Source organism: Callithrix jacchus, chromosome 6 (genome assembly GCF_049354715.1).
Source record: "Callithrix jacchus isolate 240 chromosome 6, calJac240_pri, whole genome shotgun sequence".
Taxonomy (NCBI): Eukaryota; Metazoa; Chordata; class Mammalia; order Primates; family Cebidae; genus Callithrix; species Callithrix jacchus.
The window spans coordinates 21,714,222-21,728,089 of NC_133507.1; the positions used below are offsets into that span (position 1 = coordinate 21,714,222).

Sequence of the window (13,868 nt, forward strand, 5' to 3'; positions counted from 1 at the left end):
GCTGGATCTCCCGATACCAGCAGCTTTGATTGTCTGGTTTCAGCCCTTTTTCCCCTGTGATTGTAAGCGGGAAGATTGTTTTGAGTATGAATCACTAGAGTGCATGTAAAGTAGAACTGTGAAATTATAGTTTTAGAAACTTCTTTCAGCTGGGCACGGTGGCTGACGCCTGTAATCCCAGCACTTTGGGAGGCTGAGGTAGGCAGATCATGAGGTTAGACATTTGAGACCAGCCTGGCCAGCATGGTGAAACCCCGTCTCTACTAAAAATACAAAAAATTAGCCGGGCCTGGTGGTGCGTGCCTGTAGTCCCAGCTACTCGGGAGGCGGAGGCAGGAGAATTGCTTGAACCCGGCAGGCGGAGGTTGCAGTGACACGAGATAGCGCCATTGCACTCCAGCTTGGCAACAGAGTGAGACTCCTTCTAAAAAAAAAAAAAAAAATGAGAATTGTGCAAGTGACTGATGATGATTCAGCAGAGCAAGAGGCCTTCTTGAAACACGCCCCTCTTGTGGCCTCCATGACACTGTACCCTTCTGCTTCTCTTCCTGCCTCTTTGTGCCCCCCCCATCCATTTCCTTTGCATATTCATTCTCCTCAGTGCCAAGGCCCGCTTCTTTGCTCCCATGACTTCCCTTCTTAGGCCATCTCAGCACCTCCAGCTTCATTTCCACCTACATGCTGATGATGCCAAACTCCCCTCCAGGCCCAACATCTCCTCTGAGCTCCAGAACTGGGTATCCCTCCCCTACCACTCAAGTCTTCATGGCACTGTTCCCAAGGCTTCTCACACTAAGTAGCTCCAAGAGTGTTTGTGATCCCCCTGCCCGTAAACAGAGCAAAACGACAACTCCACCAGACTTCTAGCCTGGCTCTGTCCCCTTGTTCCCCACCCAGGGAATGGCACCATCTGCTGTCCAGTTGAGCAAGTTGAAAATCCAGGAATCATTCCTGACTGCTTCCCTCGCTCTTCTCCCACGTCCAACAGGTCTTGGTGACTTTTACTCCTAAAGTTCCACTTGTCCTTGCCCTGCTCCAAACCACCTTAATCTCTCACTGGAGTACGGAAATGGCCTCCTCACCAGCCAGCTTGTGTCTCCTCTTGTTCTAGTCTTTTCTCTCCATCGGAGCCCTGGAGGTCTTTTCAATATAGAAATTGATCAGATCACCGTGACCAACACATGCCACCCTCTCTGCCCCACTTAAAACCTTTCTGTAGCATCTCATTTATCCTATAATACAGGCCAAAATCATTAATCTGACCAACAAAGCTCCGAGTGATGGGTCCTGCCTGATTATGGAGCCTCATCTTGCCCTGTGGGCTCCACACTCTGCTCTTACTGCAATGGCCTTCTTTCAAGCCTCCGAGCCTTTGTTGCCCTTACTGTGTTCTCTGTCCATGCTGTGGCAATGGCAACAGGTCCCCTGAAGAGAACAGAGAGGAGAGCATTGGTATAAAGAAGACCCAGTTGCTGAGAGTCTGTGGTGCAGGAAAGGTCATCCATATGGATAAGGAGGTGGTCCAGGATGCTAGGAAGAAGTGGAGGGGATCACAGCTGTAATTCCAGCACTTAGGGAGGCTAAGGTGAGCAGGCCAGGAGTTCGAGACCAGCCTGGCCAACATGGTGAAACCCTGTCTCTACTAAAAATATAAAAATTAGCTGAGCATGGTGGCACATGCCTGTAATCCCAGCTACTCAGGAGGCTAAGGCACAAGAATTGCTTGAACCCCCAGGAGGCAGAAGTTGTAGTGAGCCAAGATAGCGCCACTGCACTCCAGCCTGGGTGATAGAGTGAGACTCTGTATTAAAAAAATAGTAAAAAAAAATTAAAAGTAGAGGAGAAGACTCACGGTCACCTGACAAAGACTTTGATGGATGTACTGAACACACTTTCATCGGGATATCAGCAATGGCAGGAGATATTCCAATGGCAGGAGCCCTAAGACTCTGGGAGTTTTTGGCTCATGAAGAAAGATGTGGAAGCAGCCACGAAAAGCTAAGAGAATGCTGATCCATACCCAGGCCTGCCCTTCCTTCAGACCTCATGATACCAGGGTCACCACAGAGTAAACAGCCTCCACTCAAGAGAGGCACAAGGGAAATGGAGCCTTGAGCTCTCCTACTCTGCCTTTGGCCCCATTTTCCCTTTCTGAGCCCTCCCTCTGTCCTCTTTCCACAGTCTCTTTCTTTCCCCAGCTGCTTGGTGGCCTCCCCTATAAAATAGGGATGGTAACACTGATCTTTTAAAAAGCCTCAGATAGACTCTGGAGTATATGTCCTAGAAAGATTCTCACATAGGGCCATAAGGGGACATGCATGCTCATGGTGGTGTGGTTTGCACTAGCAGGAACGTACAGCACTGGAGGAACAGACATGAGCCATTTAGAGAAGGCATACTATGGAATATGGTGTAGCCTTCGAAAAAGCAGATTGGATGTACACACAGCAACATGGATAAAGTGTACAAACAGTGCTCCTACCACCCAGGCTGTGGCCTCGGAGTACATTTTCCCACTAATCAGAGCCAGGCTTCCTTAAAGAAATGACTGACTCTAGGTCTGAGGCAAAAAATGTGCAAGATGAGCCAGGAACATCTTATACCAGCTTGCAAGAAAGCTACTGAAGACTGAAAAGGTGGTGTTAATAACAACTTAAAAAGAAAACTTGTAGTGGCTCTCATCTGCCGAATATAGGACAATTTGAGCATTGATTGAATAAACAAATAACATAATCGAAAGTGTTTGAATCCATGGGTTTTATATTATTTTTAAGCCTTATTTCTGTATCTCTGAAGGAACTTATTTTGAAAATTGATTTGAAAAAGTATCAAGCACTTATCTTGCCTTTTCTATACAAACTGTATCGCAATGTTACTAAAGAGTTAGTGAGGGAACATTTCTCTTTATAGAATATTCCAGCTAATAAATAAAGAAGGAGTGATAGAATTAGACTATCATCATTTTGCAACCCCTGAGGAAGTAAAGGATCTAGGCACTGATCACCAACGTTGCTAACATAACAATAACAACAACAACAAAACCCTCAACATTAGGCACCTGCTAATGGAAGTCTAAAAGTTCACATACCAAGTATTTCTTGTCCCCAGAAAATTAGAGCTGCATCTGACCAGGCATCTATATATAATCACCAATTTACAGGACATAGAGAGGGCAGAGAAATATATTAAACAGCAGCACAGGAAAACAGTCAGCAAAATTCAGACTATAGAAAACTCCCTGAACATGTTACCTGATCTTCACCAAGTAAACTTCAAGATAAAGAGTATCACAATCACAATGTATATATCTTATTTAAATCTTGATTCAAATAACTAAAATAATGATGAGACATTGGGAAACACTGATCAGCTGAACAGCTGATGATGTTAGATGATAATTGCTAATATTAATATTTATGTATATGATATAATGATCGCATATTTTTAAGTATTTATATTTTAGAGGTACATGCCAAAATACTTACTGATGAAATAATGATTCTGCAACTTACTTCAGAGCAATCTGGGAGGAGTAGGAGAAAAAGGGATGTAGATGAAATAAAATTGACCACAAATTTGTACTTCACTTTGAGTGATGAGTACATTAAAGGTCATTATACCATTTGACTTTTGAAAATGTCTGAAATTGTTGCATGATAAAAAGTTTTTTTAAACAGTAGTGCTACCACACCATTCAACTAAATTTAAAATACAAACACGTAAAATAACACACATAAAAGAACATACGTCAAACATATTAGAATAGTTGCCATTAGTAAAACTGGGGAAGGGACATGGAGAATTAAGATAAAAGAATATAAAAATAAGTGAAACAAGAGAGGAACATTTCCCTGACCATCAATGAAGTATCATTAATCAACCAACTCTCAGAATCTGAGTCCAAAAAGATTTCTGTCACACAGTTGTGAGGATGAAATGAGATATGCAGGTACCGTTCCTGGCACAGGGCATGGTACATCGTAAGTCCTTAATAAATGTTTATTTCCCTCCATTCCCTCCACTTTCCACCACCTCCCTGCCCTGCCAAGGAATAACGTTATCTCGTAAGTTACTTTACTTTAAGGCTTCTAAGCCCTGATAACAACTTTACCCTCTGTTTCATCAGCTGAGGCTTACAAGGGAAGGCAATGCTTACAAAATGAATCTCTAATAAGCAAAATTCTTGTTTTCCAAGCCCTAAAGAAGGCCAATGATGTCCATTGCAAGGGTGATTTTAGGAAGGTTCAGATCTGACCACCAGCCTACAAGTCTTCAGAGTGACAGTTTGGGCTCATTTCTATCTTCCTTCTTCTAATTCAAATGTATCTACACTAGAAAGTACACCACCTGCTAGCTCATCCCAGGAATCAGACAACTCTTGGTTGTAGCTTGATCTTAGATGAGCATCAAAGTGAAATATTTATGTACTGAGTTTCCCTTTTCCACTCAACTGGAAAGATTTCCATTTCATGCACCACCACCCCACAAGTCAACCTCTACCATTTCTTCCTCTCTGACTCTTTAGCCGTGACTGCCATATTCTTTCCAAATAATAGATGAACTTTTAATTCAAAAATCATATTCCAGGTGTCTGACTCACTGGGAATCATTCAGAGGTTGCCAGTGACTCACCCAATAAATCTGAGGCCCAGAAATTGACTTGGAGTCAGTGGCGCCTAACAGCTGCTCAGAAGCTACAAGGGAAAAGAAGCAGGATCTACATTGGTTTATAATAGCTAGATGCTCCTGGTCCATCATATAAAGTTGATGGAGTGAAAAGCACTCACTCCCTGGCTGCAGTTTGACCCCTGCAAGTCAGAGTTAAGTTTAGCTGTCAACATTTCACCACGGGAATAGAACCCACCCAATCAATGTGCATGTTTTAATCTAGCACATTCTACATGTCCATCACTGTAGACACTGAGAAAGAGTCACTCTAAGACCCCTGTGATATAGTTTGAATGTTTGTCCCCTTCCAGTCTCATGTTGAAATGTGATCCTGAAGGTTGCAGGTGAAGTCTTATAGGAAGTGTTTGGGTCATGGGGGTGGATCCCTCATGAATGGCTTGGTGACCTCCCCATAGTGATGAGTTCATGCAAGAACAGGTTGTTTAGAGAACCTGGCATCTCTCGTGCTTCCTCTCGCATTATGTAACATGCCTGCTCTCCCTTATTGGTACCAAAAAGTGGGGCATTGCTGTAAAGATACCTGAAAATGTGGAAGCAAACTTGAAACTGCTTGGACAGAGGTGAGAGAGTTTGGAGGTCTCAGAAGAAGATAGGAAGATGAGGGAAGGTTTGGAACTTCTTAGACCAAAATGCTGATAGAAATATGGACAGTGAAGGCCAGACTGATGAAGTCTCAGATGGAATAAGGAATTTCTTGGGAGCTGGATTAAAGGTCACCTTTATTACACCCTAGCAAAGAGCTTGGCTGCACTGTGTCCATGTCCTGAGGATTTATGGAAGGTTGAACTTAAGATTGATGACACAGGGTATCTGGTAGAAGTAATTTCTAAGCAGCAAAGCATTGAAGATGTAGCATGGCTGCTTCTAACAGCCTATACTCAAATACAGGAGCAAAGAAATGACTAAAACTTGGAATTTACAATTAAAAAGGAAGGCGAATATAAAAATTTGGAAAATTCACAATCTGACCATGTGATGGAGAAGGCAAAAGCACTTTCAGGGGAGAAATCCAAAAGGGCTGTGGAGCAACCACTTACCAAAGAGATTAACATGCCTAAAAGGGAGCCAGGTGCTAATAGCCAAGAAAGTGGGGAAAAGGCCATGAAGATATTTCAGAATTTTTTGGGATAGTCCCTCTCATCATAAGCCTAGAGGCCCAGGAGGATAGAATGGTTTGAGGAGCCGGGCTGCTGCTGCTGCCCTGCTAAACTTTAGGACACTGCTCCACATATTCCAGCTGATCCAGCTCCAAGCAGAGTTCCAAGGGCATCAGATACAACTCAGGCTGCCACTTTAGAGGGTGGAAGCCATGAGCCTTGGCAGCTTCTATGTGGTGTTAAGCCCATAGGTGTATAAAATGCAAGAGTGAAGGAGGCTCAGGAGCTTCCTCTAGATTTCAGAAGATGTATGAGAAAGCATGGGTGCCCAGGAAGAAGCCGGCATCATGCGTGGAGCCCCCACAGAGAGATGCCACTAGGGCTGTGCCAAGGGAAAATATGAGGTTGGAGCTTCCACACGGAGTCCCCACCAGGGCACTATGCAGTGGAGCTGTGGGAATGGAACTGCCAGCCTCCAGACCCCAGAATGATAGAGCCACAGGCAGCTTACAACCTCAGCATGGAAAATCTACAGAGACAGAGCCATCCAAGGTCTTGGGAGCCCTCCCTCACACTAGGATGCAAAACATTGAGTCAAGGATTATTCTGGAGCTTTAAGGTTCTTTTTCTTTCTTTCTTTCTTTCTTTCTTTCTTTCTTTCTTTTGAGACGGAGTTCTAGGATGGGGTATGGCTCAGGGGTAGAGTACTGAACTGCAGGTCAACGAGATGGAGTTTTATTCTTGTTTCCCAGGCTGGAGTGCAACAGCATGATCTCGGCTCACCACAACCTCCACCTTCTGGGTTCAAGTGATTTTCCTATCTCAGCCTCCTGAGTAGGTAGGATTACTGGCATGTGCCACCATGCCTGGCTAATTTTGTATTTTTAGTAGAGATGGGGTTTCTCCATGTTGGTAAGGCTGTTCTCAAACTCCTGACCTCAGGTGATTTGCCCACCTCAGCCTCCCAAAGTGCTAGGAATACAGGCATGAGCCACTGTGCCTCGCCAGAGCTATAAGTTTTAATGCCTGCCCTGCTGGATCTGAGACCTGTTTGAATCCTGTTACCTCTTTCTTTTGGCCAATTTCTCCCTTTTGGAAGAAGAATGTTTACCCTAAGCCTGATTCACCATTGTGTGTTAGAAGTAAATAAATTGTTTTGGGCCTTACAGGCCCATAGGTGGAAGGAATTTGCCTTGAATCTCAGATGAGAATTTTGACTTGATTGAGTTGATACTAAAATGAGTTAAGACTTGGGGGCTCTTGGGAAGAGATCATTGTATTTTGCAATGTGAGAAGGACATGAGATTTGGGAGTGAGGGCTAGAATAATATGGTTTGGATATTTATCCCCACCTAATTTCATGTTAAAATGTGATGTTGGAAGTGGAGCCTGGTAGGAGATGTTTGGGTGGATCCCTCATGAATGGCGTGGTGTCCTCCTTGCAGTAACGAGCTAATGCAAGTGTTGGCTGTTTAGAAACCTGGCTTCTCTCTTGCTTCTTCTCTCTCTCTGTGACACGCTACTCCCCTTCACCTTCCACATGACTGTGAGCTTCCTGAGGCCTCACTAGAAGCAGATACTAGAACCACACTTCTTTACAGTTGCAGGACCATGATCCAAAGAAATCTCTTTTCTTTATAAATTACCAAGCCTTGAGTAGTCCTTTACAGCAACACAAAACAAACCGACATAACTTGCTTTCAAAATGTGAGTAATCTTGTGAAGGATACAGAAAATTATACAGGATGACATAAAATAGTACCACTTAGTGATAACATAACTATATGGCATCCATCTCTGTCTGGAATAACCTTTCCCACCTTATGGGTAGGTCTGAATTCTACACATGCCCAAATGCCACTACCTTCACAAATTCTGCCCAATGGAAATTGGGGATAGGAGCCAGCCCTGCCCACAGTCTACCCTTCATGGTAAAGAAGGAGATGAGAAAGAAGTTGAGGTGGCTTTTAAGAGTCTCCATATTGGGGTGTGAGAGTGAAGTCCCCTCTGTAACTCCTTGCTTCTTCAAAATAACCCAGAGTTATTTTGAGCAGATGCCATGTGCATATTGTCCAAATGACTTTAGGACCACTGACAGGAGCAAATAACTGACAAAATCATCCTGGAACACAGGCAAGAAGCTTTTCCTTATGTTGTCAGACTCACACTACTTTCTGAGTCATTAATCCTCCCTCTGGCAGGTTAGGATTAGATTCTGCTGCGGCTGGACCACTCAGTCACATTTGTATTGTTGGGAACAATGTCAGAATCGCGCAGCTCAGAGGTCTAATATCTGTCACAAACCATTCCTAGATTCATTCTTCTCTCCCCTCATTCCAAGCCTTCTGAGCAAGCAAATGAAGGCTTTCAACCGTAAGTGATTGAATTACCTAAGCAAACTGACCAGAAAAGGTTGGAAGCCAACAAAATAAAAGGAAAAAAATATGAATTTAGCAAAAGGAATTGTATAGTAGGGAATGGCTTATCAATCTGAGAAAGCCAAGGGCAGATGTTAAAGAAAATTAACGTAAGCATTTTTCATGAATCAGAGGCTCCATGTTAGCTAAATGCCTTAGAGTACTGGATGGAGTGTTGTCTTTAGAGAAAGAGAACGCTGACACAATTCCAGACCACCTCAAGGATGCACGACACAGACCATGAACCTGGCCATCCCCACACTCAGCCATCTTCTCTTAGAACAACATCATGAAGCACAACCCAAAAACAGTGATTTTCTTTTCTAAAGTCCATTACTTAAGATAACCACTATGCAAACAACCAAAATTGTCTTTCTTTTTTTTTTTTTTAGATATTTTTATTTCTCCAAATTTGTTATTTATCAGGAGTTACTGAAATAAAAAATATAATTGAGTCCCATCATCACCATCATGGAAATGGCTTTAAGAGAAAACTGGTCAGATGACTATTATCGCTTCCCATTTGCAACCAGTAAATAGTTGCCACTGATAAATTGACAGCCAGGAGTCTGTCGAGAATGCTCAAGATACGTTATATAATATAACATGCCTGTTCACAGGGGGAAAATTCCCAGGAAATAACTTATGTGTACTTCTTGATTTCATCATACAAGACAAGTACAAAAGCACCACCCATTGCCTCCGAGAACATTGGACCATGCGCCCTTGAAGAAAGCTTTGCCTCCTTCATCACTAGCAATCTTCCTCCAGCAGTCAAGTGTGCCTGTGTATGTGATGTCAGTTCCTTTGCACCCGACTGCATCATCATGTGGCGGTGAACAGGGTCAAATGGATAGGAAATCAACCCGGCAACAGCGGTGACAGTCTGTGCGATCATCCAGCTGATAATGATATGAGTGTTCTTGGGATCTGGAAGCATTCCCTTTGCAGTGTCATAGATACCGAAGCAGGCAGCTCAGTAGATGATAATACGCTGCACAGACACGTTAAAGCCTTGGTACAGGCCCTTAATCCCATCAGATTTGTAGATCTTAACCAGGCAGTCGCCGAGGCCTCGGAACTCCCTTTCAGCTCCAGCTTTACCCACATCTGCTGCTAGACGGGTACGGGCAAAATCAAGAGGGTACTCGAAACACAAGGATGTCGCCCCGGCAGCACCACCTGATGTCAGATTCCCTGCAAAGTAGTGCCAAAACTGGGTCCTCTTGTCCATACCACCCAGGAAGATCTGTTTGTATTTAACCTTGAAGGCGAAGTTAAGAGCCTGGGTGGGGAAGTATCTGATGACACTGGCCATGTTACCGCGCCAGAGCAGGGACAGGACTCCCTGCTCCTTGGGAATATGGGCCACGCAGTCTATAATGCCTTGTATTGCTATCTGCAGTGATCTGCTTGCTGGCATGCTGTACCTGCAGCAGCAGCTTGACCCGCTCGATGGGCGCTACCGCTGTCTTGAAGATGGCTGCGGCCACTCCACCTGCCAGGAAGCCCTTGGTGAAGGACACAGTGGCATCTGTCATGTTGAAAGGAAAGAGGAGGCAGGCTGCTGCAGGACGGGACTGGGCCAGGAACTGGCTTTGACTCCGGGGCCTGCGGGGACCAAAATTGTCTCTCTTAAGCAAAATTGAAATCCATAAGAAAGACGCAGGATGCCTTGCAGTATGCCATGTAGATCTGAACGATCACCCCAAAAGAAGTCAGGCACTAGACCCTTAGAGGTCTGGGAATCTGGGGCTGATTGACAGTTCACTAGGGCCCCACTGCTGACATAGATATGAAACCCAAACATTTCCCCTCCTACTCAGGACTGAAGGTCAATGAACCGGGCTCAGTGGATCACACCTCTAATTCCAGTACTTTGGGGGGCCAAGGCGGGCAGATTGCTTGTGTTCAGGGGTTGGAGACCAGCTTGACAACATAGTAAAACCCTATCTCTATCAAAAAAAAAAAAGAAGACTCAAGGTCCTCAAAGTGAATCTGACTATCCAGCCTCCGTGGGTAGGACATTTTGATTGAAAGCCCAAAATATCCAGCCCCAGCACACATTGGGGAAAAGATATTTCCTTTGGGAAACATTACCACAAAAAGGAGAAAGAAACCTGGTCGGACAAACAACACTCACTTTGCCGCCTCTTACCAAGTTCCGCACATGAGATAATAAATAAGGTCCAGAGCACATTTTCACAAAATTTCACATATTAATGAAAAACAAAGTCCTACTAAATGGCTGTTTCTGAGATACATTCACTTGGCTTCCCTGAGAATCATTTTCCTAAACTACAAATGAGAAAGTCGAGCCTGATAAGAATTTTCAAACTAAAAGTGCCTCAGGCAAGAATAAACTCTCTTGGTATAAATATAGATTAGAAACCTTCTAATATAAGTGGCCGAAGGGTTTAGGATTCTGGGGGTCAAAGGATTCTGAGAGTTAATGTTAATGTCAATGTCTCAGTGGTGACTGAGGACACAAGAATGGTCACAGAAGCAAGCTGAAGGTCATGCTCTATCAGTATTATTCCCGTGTAAAGACAATGAATCAGAAAAATGCCATCAGCCAGATTCTGGTGAAAATCCAGGAAGCTGGACGATGCTGGCAACATGAAGGCACATATCTAAAAGAAAGTAGTAGGAAAGAGGGCAGCAAAGAAAGAAAACTTTGAGACGGAACTGTTTTCTGAAATAAAGAATGCACTGCATAATCCTCTCTTCAACTAATTAGGGGATTAGCCCAGTCTTAGTCTGAATATTAGGTCTGTCTCCTAAATCAATGTAGCTGACTCTGCTGGCAACAGCAAGGGGTGGCTGGGAGGTAGAAGTACTTTAGTCACGCATCCCCCTAGTCTCTATCAACCCACTGCCACTACCACCATTTCTTGCCGTGGAGAAACTGAGACTTTCTCAGTCTTACTAAGGCCCGCATAAATACAGCATCAGAACAAAATCCTTCCAACCTGATCGCTGCCCCAAAACCCCCTACCCTAGAAAAAAAATTGTTAAGTCACCATTGGATGTCTCCCTAGCAAGGTCCAAGGAACACTTCTGGCCACTCTGCTATGCAATTTACAACCCAAAGGCTGATGCTACTGAAATCCAGACATGCAACATTGAAAAGTATCCAGTGGTTATTGTAGAGTTTAGTTGACAGATGCTCAATTTAATTCTCCTGTGTGCCAGTGGCCATTGGTCAGTAGCCAACACCAGCAAGGCTCAGCTCTCAGGACCTCTGATTTTGGCATTGATGGAGCAGACTCATGTAAGGCTCTGTCTTTTCAGACATGCTCCTCCCATCATGCAGCTGGCCAGAGAGAGGCTGAGGGTTGGGAGAGCCAGTCATTTACTGAACGTTTGACCCAAATGGTATAATAATAGTTATCTTTTACCTCCACTTCACAGTTTATCAATAAGGCATGTTGCAACTTTGTCACCATTGGGAAAACATGGAAGCGGAGGCAGGAACATCTTCATGGAGATATTTCTGTCCTTGGCACATTCCCTGAGAGGCAAACACCAGCTGTCAAACTGGACTGCCTTCAAGAGGCTCCAGCCCCTCAGTGCCTATCTATGGTAACTCTAAGATCTAAGAAGGAGTGAGAAGGTGTGGGTGTGGGGTTAGTGGTTACTGCACCTTTGGACCAGCGGAGCTCGTGGGCTGGTGTTTCTCCCCCTCTGGAGTGGCCCATTACAAAGCCATCCTTGCTGTTTGTTTGCCATTGCTTCGGACTCAAAAGCTCCATCCCCACTATGCTACAGCCCTCTCCCAGTCCAGCCATGACCGTGGCCTTCTTCTGATCAGCCTTCACCACCCGAGGGCTCAGTGTAGCAACAGGAAAGAAAGCCAGCCACAAAGTCCACAGTGGGAGGAAATCACAACCAAGAAAACAAGTTGGTGTCATGGGCCATGTGTGCCTGTGTGACCAGCAACACCACTACTGTCCTTTTGGTAAGAGCCTTCAGCTGCTGTGGGATCTGCCGAGGACAGATAGATACATACATACATATATACACATATATGTATGTTTTATATGTAATTTATATATGAATTTTTATATACATATTTACATTTTACACATACATTTATTTTAGATATCTATATATTTATTATTCTTTTTATACTTATTATTTGCATATTTTTACTTGTATTTTTCTCTTCAAACTGATCATGGGATTTTAGAAATACACGGGGTGTTTTTGATGAATCCAGCCTTAAAATAAGTCATATCACAAGACAGGAAATCAAGTTTCCTGGGAACCACAGGGTTTGGACTACAGGGAGGTCAGTGCTGGAGGGAGAAAAGTTTCCAAGAGAACCAAGGGTAAAAGTTGAGACCACCAGGAAATGCTCTTTCTCTTTCTCTCTCTCTCTGTCTCACCTGTCTCCCCACCCCCAGACTGACATCTTCATAGGTCCCGAGTCATTTGCCATCTCTTCCTCTACTGCTACTTATCGTTTATTTAGACATGCAGTTGATCCTCATTTCACCACGTATCAACTTCATTGTCACTGTTTTTCTAGATTATCAGTTGAAAAGTTTTATGTAAAAGGAGTATTTGTAAATCATCACATTTTCCACTGCCATTTCGGAGATATGAGCCAACAGGGGAAAAAAATGATGCATGTAGTAAAAATCACAGACAAAACCTACATCCTTAAAAGAATATTCTCTCTTCAACTGAGTGTGATTTATATGTGTGTGATTTTCCTACGGGACATCTTCAAGAAAAGTTAGCCAAACAGGCAATCAATTAGAAAAGGCACTCCATGTTACAAGTCTATTTATTATTTATGAACCATCTTTCTTGATTGATTGGCTTCCGTTTATTGTTTTTTCTCAATGACGCAAAGTAAATTGACTACTTAAGCATCCATTCTTATAACCATGTGTCTGGATATTCAATGAAAACTGCCTGTAAGCCCACTAGGCAGCGTCTGTTGGCAACAGATTTCTCTACCCTCCCCACCTCCATGGTATGGATCTTGACTTGCCCTATGCAACTCTACCCCTTCATGACTCCCCAGATTATGAGGCAGCCTTCTTAGGACTGACCTTGACCTACTTCTCAGCCCTAAGAGTCACATTCACTCCTCGAACTATATCTGCTCTTGCCCTCTTTCAGCCCCAAGTTTCTGCCCAGTACAGGCTTGTCTACGTTTTCCTTGACCCCTGGCAGCAACTATCTGGTCTGTTTGCTTATTTGTCAAATGCTCAGAGCAAAGGATAAAAATATTACTCTTTCTTAAAAATCATGTTAGCATTATGCTAATAGCTGTTTATAATCTTTTTGGTTCTAGCTTTTCTAGACAGGGGTATCCAGTGGGTTTGGGGGGAAAGAGGGTTCTTTATTTTTAAGCCCAGTATTGTAAGCACAGAGATCCTATCATCTGTGAGGCACATTTCTGCCTTGAATTAGCAGGTGTGCAAAAACAACACTTTCCAACAATCTGTCACTGAATCTAATATCCCTAAAACTCAGGTGGAAGCAACTGATAAGGCTCACAGCATCCAAAATTCAAGTCTAAAGGCATGTGAATCCATTCCAGACCAAGCAACAGCCAAAGCCTGGGAAACAAAACTAGCAGCACACTCACATCAAATGTTTTACGAAGCGATTCTTATCTTTATGTGCAATGTGCTTTGGTATTATC

At 43.7% G+C, this 13,868-nt stretch overlaps 1 pseudogene; it reads right to left on the reverse strand.

The window, feature by feature from the left end:
* Positions 1–6,427: 6,427 nt before the first annotated feature.
* LOC118154480 (ADP/ATP translocase 2 pseudogene) lies at positions 6,428–12,341 on the reverse strand (annotated as a pseudogene).
* Between the last annotated feature and the right edge of the window lie 1,527 nt (positions 12,342–13,868).